Raw genomic sequence first — 13,810 nt, forward strand, 5'->3', positions numbered from 1 at the left:
GATGTGAGGTTTTAGACTTCCACCAGCTGAAAAACCCTTGCCACATTCTTTACACACAAATGGCCTTTCATTTGTGTGTGTCCTGACATGAGCTTTGAGATTTCCGCTATGTGCAAAACCCTTGCCACACACTTTGCAGACAAATGGCTTCTCATTTGTGTGTGTCCTCATATGACCTTTAAGAATGCCATTATATGTGAATTCAATCCCTTGCCACACACTTTGCAAACAAACGGCCAGTTATTTGTATGTCATGATATGAGCTTTGAGAGTTCTACTACATGCGAAATCCTTGCCACACGCTTCACAGAGAAATGGCTTGTCACTGGTATGTGATATTTGAGAGTTCTAGTACTTGTGAAACCCTTGCCACACACTTTGCAGACAAATGGCTTTTCCTTTGTATGTGTCAGTATATGAACTTTCAGCTTTGCATAACACATGAAACCTTTGCCGCAAACTTTGCAGACACATGGCTTTTCATTTTCATGCGTGTTGATGTGGCGTTACAGACTTTCATCCACTGTAAAACTCTCACTGCACACTTTACAAACAAACCATGTTTCCTCTGTGTGAATCCCAAGGTGCCTTTGTAGATGATTACTTCTTGTGAAACTCTTGCCACACACTTTGCGAGTAAATGGCCTAATTTTTATGAATTCTGCTGTCACACTTACAGTCACTCTAAGCTTCTCTTACAGGTTCATCCGTCAAAAGACTTTCTTGTAGACTCTTTGGGTATTCTGAAAGCAAAAATAGGCATGTGTGTACTGAGGATGTAGTTCTTTGCAGTTTGTTGGAAATAGGTAATGATTATAGAGCAGCTACTACATATCAGAAATTAGTAGAAAATGCTGTGTTCGCGCTGCCCATTCGCCACGTTCGCAAATGCGAATTGAAATCAGCAGTGGCGAAGAAAAATCGATCCTAATTCGCCACAGTGGCGAAAGTGATTTTTGCTGAAAAAATTCCGCAAAATAAGCAAAAACGTGGGGTTTTTTAGTCTTTTGTTGATCTGCGCTTCTCTTCTCGGCGTTTGCAAAAAACTATATCTATTTCCGTATTGTTCTCTCCGACGTACGCAATTGCAGTCGAGCCAAGTCTCGCGAGAGATTTGACGTCAATTTGTATAGTGTACAGCATACACATAAAGACTATCGCGAGAATTGAAAATGCAGGCAGATGCAATCGAGCCCTAGTCTCGCGATAAATTTGACGTCATTTTGTCTAGTGTACAGCAAGCAAAGCGAACACTCATGAGAATTGAAACTTTTGCTACAGCAGACACACGCATTTTAATCGTGGTCACAAAGTTCGGTGTTGAAATTATTTGCATCGTGGTCTAGACGTTCCTTGTTGCGCATTTTAATCGAGGTCTTATTTTAATGGTGGTCGATTTGAATCGCGGTCCTCATGGTCCCCTATTGATGTTCATTAAATCGCTATCCCAGCGACGCATTCCGTGTTGTTGTCGATTTGCATCGCGGTCTCGACGTTCCGTGTTGTTGTTCATTAGAGAGGTTATAATCTAATTACGTGTACGTCTGAAGGCACACAGTGGCGTACGCATATCCATGCTCAGTTGTGATTTTTTTGGTTGATTTTGCCGTATTGTTTTTTCAGAAACATACAAAATTCGTCTAAGTTTTAAGAAACAATTAATTTCTCTACGCGAGGACTATTCAAGCTCGTTGTATCCTCGCATTAAATTTACCGATTTTCTGTAATACAGTTATTTATGAGGTTTACGGAAATTTTTGTGACAGCTTCAGGTAAAAAGTTGAATTGGACAACATTTCATTTATGTCAGGAAATCATGGCACGTACATCTTTGTGCAGGTGAACTCTACGGAATTTTCTGATATCAAAGATGTTTGCTAATTTACAATGATACTCATACTAGTGCTTAACGAGATTTCCTGTCTAAATTCCCGCAAATCACCAAGAAAATCTAAAAATTACTACACGTAATTAAGACTACATGTGGAAGTGTCGTTTGATGACGTTCCGAACGTCTGTGCCACATTTACGCGACGTCTTGTATGACGTGACAAAGACGCTACGTGTAGGCCTACTGATGGAACGTAATTACGTGTAACCAAACTTCTATTTTAATCGCAGTCCGAATGTTCAGTGTTGCTGTCATGCTGTTGATTTGCATCGCGGTCCCAACCTTCTGTGTTGCAGTTCATTTTAATCGTGGTCTCAACGTTGCGTGCTGCTGTCGATTTGCATCGGGGTCTAGCCCTGCATACGATGCTGTGTGTTCCGCTACAGCTAATCGCCCCGCTCACTCGCTTTGTGGTAAGCGGGGCGATTAGCTGTAACGGAACACACAGCATCGTACACAGGGCTACATCGGGGTCCAGAATCAAGCAATTTCCACTGTTGAAATGAAGACAATTGGATACAAGGTTGATGTGTTGATAGTTTATTCTTGTGCATGCAACCGACATTGGAGATTAGCATTATAGAAATTTAGCTTTGTTTTCGTAAAAGTGTGTGGCTAATAAAATTTGTCTGTGGCTAATAAAATTTGAAACTATTCGCCACAGTGGCTAACAGCTTTCCAAACCCAGCGCTAACACAGAAATGGCATCAGCACTTTGAGCTGTATCACTGAACAATACATAATTTTTAGTGTTTATGCTTTTGGAACCTTTGTAACAGTTTTGCTTACCCCCGTTGCACTGACGTTAACCCATGGCAGGGCTCGAAATACTTTTTTTAACCACCTGTCCACTGGACAAGTCAAAATAAAAAGTGCCTGTCCCAGTGAGAAAATTACCTGTCCCAAATGGCATAATTTATTCTAAGAAACTATACTAATTTCAACTCACCTGGGACAATGTCCAGAGAAATTGAATGTCATTTTAATTAGTTTGATAGGAAGTTTTTGACAGAACCAACGAGTGAATCTGGGAAAGTTCAACAAACTCATGTCTGTGTTGTATGCAAAATGGCGTAACAACGCCATCCGTGTCGAGATGGCTCTGAGAATCTCCCAATCTAAGAGATTTGAGACGTGACCTTAGATAAATGAACATGGCTGACTCCTGTAAACAGTGATTAGATATTATTGAACTTTCTTTTACTTTTTTCTGACAGGTAATATCCAAACAATGTTTTCAAAATTTTAAAAGGTACATAAATTTAAACTTATGAATATTTGCTGTAGTCAATAGGTTGAAATACTGGTTGCAGGCTGAAAAAATCTACCTGTCAACTTGGACAAGTACTTTTCAAAACTACTTGTCCCAGGCCAAATTTCACTTGTCCGGGACAGGCAGACAGGTATTATTTCGAGCCCTGCATGGTGTATACAATACATGCATTTGCTGCACATAAAAACAACCAACCTCTCATGATCAAAGGTGAAAAACTATTAGCTACAAACAATAATTCTGGGCATGAAATGGAAGCACACACAACGTGGATCAACTTGCAGCATGCAGCAAAGCAATATGGTGGTCGTTGTGGACCACTCTATTATATGGAGCAGGGGCCAAGGAAGGTTAACAACGGAATGTTACAAAAATAAATGTATAAGGACAAAATTCAGTTTTGTCTGCCATTCCAGGAAATGAATATCAATGTCACATCATTTTAGCATCTTTAAAAAATACCGCAATTATACGGTGTCGCTCAAATTTGATCAGAATTGGTACATACCAGTATGGGTACCAAAGATCAACAATAAATGTTGTTTCTATCTGTTCAGTGCAGGAAAATTCTACGTTGATGTTATAACAATGATTTCTGCACAGTACAACCAGAAAAACAACAAGAAATATTTAAACCAGAAAAACAAGAATGACAAAAGTAATTAAGGTCTGAAACTTTAGGTACTGGAGGTCAACTTTAGCAACATGCATAGCAGAAAGGCAGCTGGCCCCCCTTAGTTTGACCATAGACGGTCTTCCTCCCCTCTACTGACGGTCTTCCTCCCCTCTAATGTCTATGGTTTGAGCAGGTCTGTTAATATGTAACAGTTCATAAACAATGACAGGAAATGACTCAAGTCAGTGCACAGGGGCTCACAAATGGCTATATAAGTCAATATTACAGCGTTTTTCTTTCTTTTTCAATGTTACAAATAAACTAGCTGAGCCTGAAGAGCACAACACTTGTGTAGCTGTCTTTTGTGTAGCTTGTATTGGCATGTATAGTGCGCCCTCAATAGGGAGTGTGATCATATGTAAATGCGACCTTTAGTTCCGTGACCTCTAGCCATTCCTACTTCCTGTCCTCGCTATGCTTACTGTCACGCGTAAGCGTGGCTTACTGTACTAATTTCCCGAAATTAGTACAGTAAACACAGCGACGTCAGTAAACACAGCGACGTCTGTACGCATGGCCGGCCATATGGAGAGGGAAGTAGGCATGGCTAGAGGTCACGGAACTAAAGGTCGCATTTACATATGATCACACTCCCTATTGAGGGCGCACTATACATGCCAATACAAGCTACACAAAAGACAGCTACACAAGTGTTGTGCTCTTCAGGCTCAGCTAGTTTATTTGTAACATTGAAAAAGAAAGAAAACCGCTGTAATATGGGAAATTAGTACAGTAAACACAGCGACGTCAGTAAACACAGCGACGTCTGTACGCATGGCCGGCCATATGGAGAGGGAAGTAGGCATGGCTAGAGGTCACGGAACTAAAGGTCGCATTTACATATGATCACACTCCCTATTGAGGGCGCACTATACATGCCAATACAAGCTACACAAAAGACAGCTACACAAGTGTTGTGCTCTTCAGGCTCAGCTAGTTTATTTGTAACATTGAAAAAGAAAGAAAACCGCTGTAATATTGACTTATATAGCCACTTATGAGCCCCTGTGGTCAGTGGAGTAAGATTGTTTCAAGCCTGTTTCAGAATTTCGCTTTTTCTTACCTCATTTAGCACACTTTTGACACTGATGTGTTCATTTGAACAAATTCACATCTCAACCCCTACATCTACCTGTACACCAAATACTGAGACTGTAGCTTTGGCGGTATGGGAGCCTTAGTGTGTGTGACGGACGTACATCCGCATATACCCACAAATATACAGACATACAGACGCCACTTAGACTTTGGTTGGTATTCGTTGGTATTTATATATAAAACCAAATATGAGCTAAAAATTAGCATCTTTAATGATTTTTCTAGGTCTTAAAGGAAATTTTAATCACTAAATAAATTACAACACTATGCTCATGCTTACACAACCTGCCTAACAAATAGTATCTCTGTTACAGCTCTTCATGCATAGGCCCAAACATAGACCAAACCGCCTTGAAAGTGTTAATGCGCCGTCATTTGTATATTTGCAGGTTAAGGCTCCTCTAAATCTTTAGTTGGTCAATCAGCAACAACTTCATATTTGTGATCGTTGAAGTTATACCATCATCAATTTTTAACTAAACTAGGGAAAGGTCCTATACACAGATGTATAACATTTTTGAAAATCTTCTAAAAATGGGGGAGGGTCTTATACTCGAGCAGGGTCTTAGAATCAGAGGAATACGGTAATAGCAACTTGCCATAACACTGTTTTGACAAGCCAGGTGGCTTTTGTTAAGATCAACTACAATCAAGATAGGGGTCTTGACTATATATGGAATATATCATGGTGACCTTTTCAAGCATTCTGGGGATGATCAAAAAGTTGTTCCTTCTGGATAAATTTACGGCAAAATACTACTTTGAAAGACAGGGATATAGTGCTTCAATAAAATTTAGGGGTGACTGATATTTTTAGATAAAGTCTTGAGCTTCCAGCAACCAAATACAAGTGCAGTCAATTCCATTTGATTCTCTGTGCAGTGATGCTAGCTCAAAATATGATTCTCCGTACTCACTGGTTGCCAGTAAAGTTTGGTTTACTGTTTCACTGTACATATTGTTTGGTGAAAAGTTGGTTGTTCTTTTTAAGTGATTGTCTGGTTATTACATCTCCATACATTTTGCATGTAAAATGAGTGGGAAAGTACGTGGCCTGGCATTTGATTTTCTGTCCCAGGGCCCAGTGCTAGTGGACGCACGTCGCCTTGCTCATACCATGAATCACAAACTGTAACAGAGTAGCTGATTTTGGTTGTGACAAAAAAGTAGACTAAATTTTAAGGTATAGACACAGGTTTAATGCATTTTTACAGAGATTTTGGTTTTATTTCAAGATTGGAGTCCGTACCGTATGACCTTTACATGAGGGAAAATGTTGAGACAATATTGTATAAAGAAGTGTTTAAAATACTAATAAAAATAAACTTTTTGCGAACTACGCGTAGTTATATTCGGTTGTCTTAACTGTGTACGGAGTAGTTAGGATAGCGACGCAGGGTCAACAGATTATGTTAATTTTTCTGATCTTGTCCGGCACACATGCGCATACTTTCCACTGTCCTTGGTGCGTGACGTTCAATAACAATGGCTGCTGTAGTGACAAGCGGAAGGCAGAGAAAAAAACGTAACGTAAACGTAATCGTGGTCGTAAGAAGAGAGTAAGTAAGATCCTGGTAAGATCATGGACCAGGCTACCAGAAGAAAAATCCGACTGTCTGACTTAGGGTCGTACTATAGCAACATGGCAGAAGATGAGATGTCGGACACGAGTCTTTCTTCAGACGAGGAAGCTGATTGATTATCAGATTCTCTCCACCGAAGTAAGTTCGCCAACGTGAAAGTCAGCGACAGAGTCTGTCTACCACAGTACCCTCATTCCGATGCGAAGGTTGGCGATAAGTGAACAAATTTGTGAATGAAACTGGCGGACGTGTCAAGTGATGCGTACAATGTATGCATAAATTTCATCTTCCAGGGGAATTAAGTTCAACAAGTCATTGACAATGACATAGTCCCCACTTGTAATAGGAGTATTAGTCTTGATGGGGCAGGGAAATGTGGTCATTAAGAAGTATCACTGGAGTGTATATGTTGAGATATGGGCACATAGGTCTATGTCGTTGTTCCAAATTTCAAACACATGAGGCATGTCTAAGTTATGGTTCTAAATCGGGAAAAAAGATCAGACCTCTATCTGTTTTGGCCAGCCAAGAAATACATATGTGCATAATAATGAGGTACAAGATGTGACATCTTAAGGTCCTCATTTCCTATCAAAATTGGAGGGTATAGAACTTGTGGTTATGAGTTATGCATATATATGTATAATCAAGGTCAAAGGTCATCGAGGTCACGTGACGTTTTGAAAAAAAAATTGTATTGCTAATTAATCCCTATATGCCAAAAATCAGACCTCTAGCTCTATTCGCTTGCCCAGAATTAGATGTGTGCATAATTAATGAGGCAGTGTTCTCCACGAGGGGTTGTTGACGGGCGGTGCGCCCGGCTTCTTTTTGTCGCCGCCCACCTTTAATCTCGCCCGCCCACCTTTTATCTCGCCCGCCCACCTTTGTTTTCTGTAGCCTAAACTGTTTTCACAGTCAGTTGTCCGAACAATATCTGAAAGCCTATTGAATAAAAATGACAGCAACTGACAACGTCGTGTAATAAAGAGGGGCCGTTCACACATCTGTCGGTTTGTTTTGCGACTGCATGCAATCCTCAATGTTCTCCCCAGGCCGTTTAACAGGATCGGCCCCGATCCTTTATTTTTTTCGCCCGATCCTCTTTCATATCCGCCGATACTCTTTAGTAAATGTGGTTGAAGACCTATTGTTTCTCAGCGGCGATTTTGTCACGCTTTTATTTCAGCGAGCTTTTAGTGTGAAACGGCCGTAGTGCCGATGAACATTCGCTAAGACTTCAATTAAAAATGCTTGAAATGTGTAAGCTGCCGACCGTACCGTACAGACACCGTCCATTTCATACAACGGACACGGTACAAGGCTCGGTGTTGCATTTTTGCCAGCGGGCACTCAGTCAAAGCATCTATACTATAGGCAACTATTGTTGCCGCCAATGTCTCGTACTTGTAAGGATCCGAAGGTCAGGAAAAGGGATTTCGATCAGATGTGGCCAAAATCGTACGATTGGTTGACACAAATATCAGATGCAAAAAAGTATGGTACTTGGCGTGTTCAGGTCGTTGCGTATCCGAGCCGAGTTAGCCATTTTGAAATCCGTGTACGTCCACATGACGTTGAAGCCATGTGTGTCACTTCCTGTCACGCATTCGTAACTTGCATGCGATTCACTCGATTGACTTTGAGAAGCAGTTGCGTTTGATCAAGTTTCAAAATCCGTGACCGTTTTAAAATATGAAAGGCACAATGAAATGAAGTAAAAAGAAACTGCACGAGCTAAAATCATCATTCGTGTGATCATCCGAATACAGCAGCTATGTACATACGGTTCTGTACTGTATAGTTCAAAGGTCGCGTGTGATCGAGATCAAGAGCGCCAGCGCAGCTTGAGCGGACGTATAGAAATTTGCATAATTCAATAGGCTGCAGAGCCTCGTTCTGAATGTAAACAAGCAATATGTCGGAATACACGTCGTTCGAGCGACTTGGTCGTGAAAATGGGCTCGAAAGCTCACAAATATGATTATTTAATGCGAAATTGAACATGCTATGAGGTAATGTACACTTTTGAGAGTAATTTCATCGTATCTATGCATGATAGAAATAAATACTAATGATAATTGACAACTGAATTCGTACGTTGCAATGATGGTTTATACCTCTCAGCTGTGTGCTATTTTTAGACTGTGACCCGAAACACACTGATACAGGTCTTGAACAAAAATAATACTTGTTGTGTCAAACCACTTGCTATTGAACAACGCTTGTGACAAGTTTCGTGAATTTCTGACAGTGCGCCTATATTTGCGGCATGATTTCATGATGCCATGTATGCGCTGTTAGTCGTACAGCCCAGTGTACGCGTGTACAGCGTACAACGCTATGGCACTGAAACTCGCCTTTTGCTATCGGACTTCAGTCAACATTGACGAGTTGAAACATGGTAACTGAACAGTGATATACTACCCGTTACCAGTGAAAAGGAAAACTGTGACAAATCACGGTCACTCAAATCCACTCTTACAACGATATTATTATCTTGAAAGGCTGAGGGGTCAGTAAAATCAGGCGTGGGAATGTCCGACCACCACATCCTGCATCGACTCCAAACAGACAGACACTGACAGTTGACAATGACCGAATACAAGAGAAGTCGGCCAGTACAGTATGCACCCTATTAGAATATATGCTCCATATTAGTGTTTCTTTTTTGAAGTCTCACTTAAGTTATATACGAAAGCGATCTAAATGTCATTCATAAGATGAGCGTAATGTTTGCAAACTTCACAGATCACAGTTCAACGCACGTATGATATGTACACACATTGGGTAAAATTAAAGATGGCGGTGTATCGCGATCGTGGTAGCGAGTTTTGCAGTCTTCGTCATAGTTACACTTGAAGTTCGTTAAAAAGTCATAGGAGATGGCGAAGCAACTTAGTTAAGAGTCATCAAGCCATGAATTTTACTGAAGAAATGGCATAATGTTTGCCTGAACTTTAATACGGTACGCGCGCGATCTGCAGAAACACGGAGGCAGACCGTACATGTTTTGCAGGGTGGACGTGCGAGCTTTCGACTTTGAGTTGTTTTCTGAATGTTCGTAGTACCCGGTAGTATTAAACCGACAAAATAACAAAACTATGGTAGTAAAAAGTTAAAATTGTTTGGCATATTCAACTGTGAAGAGAATGCATATGCAATCATATTGCTTTGTTGCGAGTGGCAGACTTCTCCTGGCCGAGTCCCACTGCACTGGCCGAGTTGGTCGGCACCATCGGCGCTGGCGATGGCCGAGTTCGCAACTGCCCGACTTCTCCGGTTACCCAATGGAATATTGGTAGCCAATGCCTACGAGACTACCGCGAAATTGTAACCCAAGCATCAAATATAAATATAACATAAGTTGGATTGACAACAGTAAAATATGTGATATTGTGCAATCTTGGGCCTAAACAATTTGTAAACATGAGCAACACGTTCCTCACTTTAAGCGGCCATCTTGTCTTCTGGTGGCGGGACGGTGTACGACCTACGATCGGCCAAAGCAGTGATTTGCAGGGCATGAACAAGAATAAAACTAAGTTAGGGGGCTTAAATAATGATTAGACTGTCTAACTATGTAAAAATATTCACAAGAATCAGCTGTGCATGTAGTTGCGGCAGCCCAAAAGTAGGCCTATGTTTAGCAAGCCATAGATCGACAATACACACATAGCACCAAAAGTAAGCCGTAGAAGTTGATAAAAATTCATAGGCACAAACTTAACTGCTTTATATGACCATAGAAACGTCTCTGACATCGTTTGTTGGGAAAAAATGGGCTGAAATTGCCCCCCAAAAACAGGAAAATCACACTAACGGTCAAGTAGAACAGCGCCCTCATCACTTCCATTTGAACGAAATTCTAATATAAATATGCAAATAGGGGTATCTCCGCTCAAGCTGAGCGTGCTCCACACAAACATCATAACAGCCTACGCCGCGCAGTTGTCAAAGTTTTGTACGTTTGCCGAACTATGAGTCGATGAAATTTCAAATCGTTTTCTTGGAAATACCTGGTATCATTTTTTTCGGGCCTCTCTTTATTATGAATTGAGTTTTAAAGTCAACTGTGTTTCTCTGCAGGCATGCTCCGCTGACTCCGCATTGTAACTTAGTGCAAATATTCAGTCCCGTATCAACTAGTCATGGACGCCGCACGTAAAAAAAGACGTTCATGGCTTTACCAATCGGGCTACAGACAATCATATAGTAACAGAGGATCACATGAAAACATGCCACCATTTGCAACCGATTATTTCTAACGCTGATTACTTCTTGAATTTTCATGTTGGTATTGTGCAATATATTTACTAAATTGTGTATTGTTTGTATTAGTTCAATGTTTTTTTTTCACTTTTGATGTTTTATTATCTATTTAATGTAAATAAAAGGATTTAAATTAAAAAAAAAATTGTATAGCTTGCCATTTATCACTGCTGAATGGAGAAAAATATTAAAATGTCAAAGTATATCTCATCACTGGAATGCCTTGTGAATAGCCCTGGTGATATGTAAATTGTATGCAAATATTATGCAATAATATGCTAATTAGCCGCCCGCCTTTAATTTTCATTTGTGGAGACACTGGATGAGGTAAGCGTGTGTTGTCATAAGGTCTCCCACCCTACTAAATATAAAGGACATAGCACTTGTGGTTACGTATTTATCAACATAAACGTATATTTCAGGTCAAAGGACATCGAGGTCACATGACATTTGGTCAAAAAATTTATATCCTATAGTTATCCCTATATACCAAAAATCAGACCCCTAGCTCTATTGGCTCGCTCAAAATTAGATATGTGCATAATTAATGAGGTACAATATGTGGCGTCATAAGGTGTCCCATCATACCATACATGAAGAGTGTAGCACTTGTGGTTACTGAGTTATGGACAAATATGTATATTTGAGGTCAAAGGTCACTGAGGTCACGTGACATTTGGTCAAAAAATTGTATTGCTAAGTTATCCCTATATACCAAAAATCAGACCTCTAGCTCTATTGACTCGCTCAAAATTAGATATGCGCATAATTAATGAGGTACAATATGTGGCATCATAAGCTGTCCCATCATACCATATATGAAGGGTGTAGCACTTGTGGTTACTCAGTTATGGACAAATATGTATATTTCAGGTCAAAGGTCACTGAGGTCACGTGACATTTTGTCAAAAAAATTGTATTGCTAAGTTATCCCTATATACCAAAAATCAGACCTCTAGCTCTATTGGCTCCCTCAAAATTAGATATGCGCATAATTAATGAGGTACAATATGTGGCGTCATAAGGTGTCCCATCATACCATATATGAAGGGTGTAGCACTTGTGGTTACTGAGTTATGGACAAATATGTATATTTGAGGTCAAAGGTCACTGAGGTCACGTGACATTTGGTCAAAAAAAATTGTATTGCTAAGTTATCCCTATATACCAAAAATCAGACCTCTAGCTCTATTGGCTCCCTCAAAATTAGATATGCGCATAATTAATGAGGTACAATATGTGGCGTCATAAGCTGTCCCATCATACCATATATGAAGGGTGTAGCACTTGTGGTTACTGAGTTATGGACAAATATGTATATTTGAGGTCAAAGGTCACTGAGGTCACGTGACATTTTGTCAAAAAAATTGTATTGCTAAGTTATCCCTATATACCAAAAATCAGACCTCTAGCTCTATTGGCTTGCTCAAAATAAGATATGCGCATAATTAATGAGGTACAATATGTGGCGTCATAAGGTGTCCCATCATACCATATATGAAGGGTGTAGCACTTGTGGTTACTGAATTATGGACAAATATATATATATATGAGGTCAAAGGTCACCAAGGTCACCTGACATTTTGTCAAAATATCTGAGATATCTGCGTGAACAGATGGACTCACGGACGGACATGACCAAATCTATAAGCCCCCTGGACTTCATCCATGGGGACTAAAAAGTGTGTCTCACTGCATCCTTTTTGCAATATGAATACGATGAGAAACTAAATTTTTATTTTTCTTGGCCTTATACATGGGAGTCTATGGACTGCCTTATACATGGGAGTCTATGGACTGCCTTATACATGGGAGTCTATGGAGACTGCCTTATACATGGGAGTCTATGGACTGCCTTATACATGGGAGTCTATGGACTGCCTTATACATGGGAGTCTATGGACTGCCTTATACATGGGAGTCTATGGAGAATGCCTTATACATGGGAGTCTATGGAGGTGAAAAATAAAAAGTCCTCTAACACGGCCAAATTTGATCGCATTGTGAAACAAATCGATGTGCATCTGTATGGGTAGGGTACTATCCCTGTGTAAAGTTTGAAAGAAATTGACGTGGGCATGTCTGAGATATCTGCGTGAACGGACGGACGCACGCACGCACGGACATGACCAACCTATAAGTCCCCCCGGACGGTGTCCGTGGGGACTAACAAGCGCACGGGCCAAATGACGAACTTGAATAGTCACCGCCATGACTTCCGTGACGCCGTGATGTCGAAATCAGTGTGGTCCACGGAGACTCGCAAACATAAAATATCGCAATTCGCCTCCGACAGGCGTAAGAAATACTTCTAAAGTGAAGAGAAACGGATTGATAGATCTTGACAACCGTTTACAGTTACGGTAACAAGCTTAGACTCTAATTTTAGCAAAAACAGATTAGCGGTGACAGTGTTTGTTATGTAAATAAACCGTCCTCATTACTCTTACAACCGCAGTTTGTGTGTGTTTCTCCCGATTTTCTCGGATCTTCGGAAGGGTATTTGATGTAAAATACAAAACATCTAGTCTCCTGCTTGATGCAAGTTCGTGAACATGAATAAAAATTGCCCGGAAAGTCATATCAACGATCGATTTTTGTACGTCTACGGGTGTTTACAGAATTCTTTGATTATCTCTCTTCCGATTTTGGCCTGACAAGCGTAACTTCAAAAGAAATTAGGTTGGAATAGGGTGCACAAATCGGTCTGATTTTTTACCAGGTCACAGTAGCAATACATATCTGTAAAACTGTGTCTCCGATTTTAGGTAAAATTTATGGAACAAGTCATCGTTGATGACACAGTCCCCACCCGTTAATAGGTACTTTGATTACAGGTCCTCAGAGAGGATAGAGTCCTCTTCATTAGGTCTGTGATAAAAATACTTTTGAATAAATTCGCTAGATACATGTCTGAGTTGTAGTTCAGGACATGAAAAAATCGTAATAAAATGGCCACATGGTGGCCATATTGGATCGTATCACAAAACAAATCAATGTGCATATGTATGACTTAG

At 40.3% G+C, this 13,810-nt stretch overlaps 1 protein-coding gene across 2 annotated transcripts in view; it reads right to left on the reverse strand.

Moving 5' to 3' along the window:
• The window catches only part of LOC139151206 (zinc finger protein 26-like), a 59,259-nt gene that overhangs the window by 32,670 nt on the left and 12,779 nt on the right, over positions 1-13,810 (reverse strand). The window contains exon 2 of one of the 2 annotated variants that reach the window (XR_011556363.1): positions 607-743. The exons of the other annotated variant lie outside the window; for it this stretch is intronic. The gene's annotated coding sequence lies outside the window, so the exon portion shown is untranslated. Of the gene's footprint in view, positions 1-606; positions 744-13,810 lie in introns of those variants that run through there. 2 annotated transcript variants of the gene reach the window in all.

The sequence above is a fragment of the Ptychodera flava genome, chromosome 15 (assembly GCF_041260155.1).
Source record: "Ptychodera flava strain L36383 chromosome 15, AS_Pfla_20210202, whole genome shotgun sequence".
NCBI classification, from domain to species: Eukaryota; Metazoa; Hemichordata; class Enteropneusta; family Ptychoderidae; genus Ptychodera; species Ptychodera flava.